At 49.7% G+C, this 4,061-nt stretch overlaps 1 pseudogene; it reads left to right on the forward strand.

Moving 5' to 3' along the window:
* The first annotated feature begins 3,282 nt into the window (after positions 1-3,282).
* LOC144116839 (U2 spliceosomal RNA) lies at positions 3,283-3,461 on the forward strand (annotated as a pseudogene).
* The last annotated feature ends 600 nt before the right edge of the window (positions 3,462-4,061 follow it).

The following is a 4,061-nucleotide window of genomic DNA, read 5'->3' on the forward strand; positions in this document are numbered from 1 at the left end:
GTGTGTGTGTGTGTGTGTGTGTGTGTGTGTGTTGAAAAGTAGGAGGAAGTGAACGAACGTAAAACTCAACACGCCGTCAACAACAGCAATGACAACAGAAAAAACGACTTGATCCAACGCAGCCGCCGCTGTCGGGTTCGAAACCCGACGCGGAACACTGAGGCGCCCGCGTGCTGTGCAATGTCAGTGCACGTTAAAAACCCCCAGGTGGTCGAAACTATTCTGGAGCCCTCCACTACGGCAACTCTTTCTTCCTATCTTATTTCACTCCCTCCCTTATCCCTTCCCCTATCGCAGCCGCCGCGGTGGCTGAGTGGTTATGGCGCTCGGCTGCTGGCCCGAAAGACGTGGGTTCGATCCTGGCCGCGGTGGTCGAATTTCAATAGAGGCGAAATTCTAGAGGCCCGTGTACTGTTCGATGTCAGTACACGTTAAAGATCCCCAGGTGGTCGAAATTTCCGGAGCCCTTCACTATGGCGTCTGTCATAGCCCGAGTCGCTTTGGGACGTTAAACCCCTATAAACCAAACCAAACCTTCCCTTATGGCTTGGTTCAGGTGTCAGCCGAGATGTGAGACAGATACTGCGCCATTTCCTTTCCCCAAAATTCAATTTCAATTTTCATCTATCTCTCTCTCTCACCACAGCCACGTACCTCAAAGCTGAGGCGTCCACTGACCCAGGGAGCCAGTTATGCGTCTTTCCTTTCCTCAAATTAATCGGCGTCTGGAACGGTGTCAACGCCAACGCCAATGAATGCAATGAACGCCGGCAGCTTTCGCATGTATATATTGGATTAGCTGAGCTAGTCCACAGCCTCACTTTTTGAAGCGAAAAGATTCACTGCGCCTGCTTTAAGAGCCGTCAGCGGTGCCGCAAGTTTTACCTTGAATGTAGCTAGAGGTCAAAGAAAGAAATGACACCTGACACAAATTTCAGTCGATACCCGAACCGCGCCCGTAAGGGATAATAATAACAATTGGTTTTTGGGGAAAGAAAATGGCGCAGTATCTGTCTCGTATATCGTTTGGACACCTGAACCGCGCCGTAAGGTAGGGGATAAAGGGGGGAGTGAAAGAAGAAAGGAAGAGAGAGGTGCCGTAGTGGAGGGCTCCGGAATAATTTCGACCACCTGTAAGACAGGCGTCATTTCATTTCCTTAACTCCAAGTTTATTTCACTTTCCTTCCCTTACGGCGCGATTCGGTTGTCCACCGAGATGTGTGAGACAGGCGTCATTTCTCATGGTTTGGCCTCTACCTACATTCAAGGTGAAACTTGCGGCCACACTGACCTCTAGCTATATGTTCAACTTCGAACTTGCGGCCCTGCTGATGGCTCGAAAAGCTGGCGTAGTGAAGCTTTTCGCTTCAAAAAAACGTGATACCAGTTGTGGTTTGTTGGCGCCTGCTGTATTTTTCAGTTCCCCATGTGTGCCAACGTATCCTTTCACGCAGCCGGTCACTTCCTGCTCATATTTTGGCCATCGGCTTGGTGGCTGGCGAGGTTCGATCGCAGTTAGGTTTTGAAGAATTACGGTCACATTAATGAGTCAGCCGGTCATTCACTGCAGTGTACGTGTACTGCTAAAGAAAAAAGGGAGACGCGAATTCTGCGACTTATCAGGTACCGCAATGGCCGTGTTTTGTCTGAACTGATGAGAGGGTGGTCAGCTTTCTGTCGCCCGTACAAGGCAAATGAGTCTTCCTTATAGGTATATGACGTGCAGCTCGAGCTCCTGTAAAATCAGCGGGGCTGGATAATGGAACCTAAAGGAGCATTGGACTAGTGCATGGTTTTCATTTACGCGCAACAATAAGTAGCGATTGTTCACCTTGAGGCTTATATGCAAAGCGGATCGCGTCTTCCTTTCTTCTTTCACTCCCTCCTTTATCCCTTCCCTTACGGCGCGGTTCAGGTGTCCAACGATATATTAGACAGATACTGCGCCATTTCCTTTCCCCCAAAACCAATTATTATTATTATTATTAGTTCTAGTCGCCTCGGTCTTTACAAGTGAACTCGCTCATTGTTTTCAAAGGGTATATGCGCTGTCGTAGAGGATTGTCACAAGGATATTTTTTCACCCGTAGTCGGGCCATGTATACCCGTAGTTCACGCTGCCTGTACTCACTGCTCTCTTTTTCTGTCTCTATCCTCCTACTCCTTCTTTCCTCCTTTCCACTCCTCCTTCCATAGCAGTGAAAGAGTGAGGCAGAAAAAAAAAAGGTCGGTGCAGCTCTTATCGTGTGAAAGCAGTACACGCGCTAACAATGCCTATGTATACAGCTCTTTCATGGTCCTCGCCATTACAAAGCACCGTTATATTGGATGCCGCCCGATGGCTCTGTGGCTATGGCACTCGGCTGCTGACTCGAAAGACACGGGTTCGATCCCGGCCTCGGCGGTCTGATTTCGATGGAGGCGAAATTCTCGAGGCAGGTGTACAGCGCGATTTCAGTGCACGTTAAAGAACCCCAAGTGGTAGTAATTTCCGGAGCCTTTCATTACTGCGTCCCTCATAGCCTGAGTCGCTTTGTGGCGCTAAAACCCCGTAAACACAAATCCAAAAGCTCTTTCCAAGATTTAAAAACAGTCCACGATGCACGAAAAGGGGAAGTATTCGTGCGGGAACCATGGAAATTAAAGGAATCACGCTAAGCTGTACCGGATATTCCGCACGCAAAATAAATCTTTATCGAAATGCTGAGCTAAACAGCGTGGTGTCGACGCAGACAATCCGTAAAGCAGTGAATACAGGTGTTCGGTTAGGGCTGCAATTGTGACTTCAAAGAATCCAACGTGGTTCCCGGTATTGCGTCTCGTTTAAGTGTTAGCGTGAGCATGCGCGTTTTGCATTGCTTATGCGTTTGGGTAACGACAAATACTGCGGAGCAGAGCTCCACGAAGAACCTCCTATAACAACGAAGCAAGAAGCCTTTGACACAAGAACACAACACTGCGAAATACATTCCACCATTCACTGTTTCCGATGGTTCCTGAAATTTCGTATCAGTTATCCGAAACAAGCTTCGCAGGAGGAGGGCGGCCGTTTCAGCGGCCAAGCGCATGCACTGCTGAGAAGAGAAAAATGGGTAAAACCTGATCACGTGCTCTTGGTGTGGCAGGTTGTGGAGGAGGAAAAAAGAAACCTGAGTGAATAAGCTTCACACAGCAGCTAATTAAAGCAACTATGTGCAGCACATGCTAAGGCGCTAGCACGAGACAGGAATAAAGTAAAACGAGCACTCATCTTCTGGCCGTCAAAGCCTTTCTCTACTGTCATTTCTTCTACGACAAAGGTGCGCGTTCATGATTTGCGAATGTCCGGACCCCGTAGAGTATCTGTTACGGGTCCAAGTTGGACTTATTTTTGCAAATGTGGCGAAGAGTTTGAAGGATGCTTCACTCCCGCCACCGGTTGGCCCGGTATTGCACTACCTCCGGGATCGGCCTTGTCTTTAGCGCGTCTTTTCTATCCTGTCTTTCTATCCCATCTTTCAACTCTCCTATCTGCACGTGGTAGCGATTGTGGCTCGGCTTGAGCCAGTGAGCAGGCCTGTGCACTTTCCTTTCTTTCTTCCTGGCAGCAACAGACAGACAGACAGACAGACAGACAGACAGACAGACAGACAGACAGACAGACAGACAGACAGACAGACAGACAGACAGACAGACAGACAGACAGACAGACAGACAGACAGACAGACAGACAGACAGACAGACAGACAGACAGACAGACAGACAGACAGACAGGCAGGCAGGCAGGCAGGCAGGCAGGCAGGCAGGCAGGCAGGCAGGCAGGCAGGCAGGCAGGCAGGCAGGCAGGCAGGCAGGCAGGCAGGCAGACAGACAGACAGACAGACAGACAGACAGACAGACAGACAGACAGACAGACAGACAGACAGACAGACAGACAGACAGACAGACAGACAGACAGACAGACAGACAGACAGACAGACAGACAGACAGACAGACAGACAGACAGACAGACAGACAGACAGACAGACAGACAGACAGGCAGGCAGGCAGGCAGGCAGGCAGGCAGGCAGGCAGGCGTTTA

The sequence above is a fragment of the Amblyomma americanum genome, chromosome 1, assembly GCF_052857255.1.
Source record: "Amblyomma americanum isolate KBUSLIRL-KWMA chromosome 1, ASM5285725v1, whole genome shotgun sequence".
Taxonomy (NCBI): domain Eukaryota; kingdom Metazoa; phylum Arthropoda; class Arachnida; order Ixodida; family Ixodidae; genus Amblyomma; species Amblyomma americanum.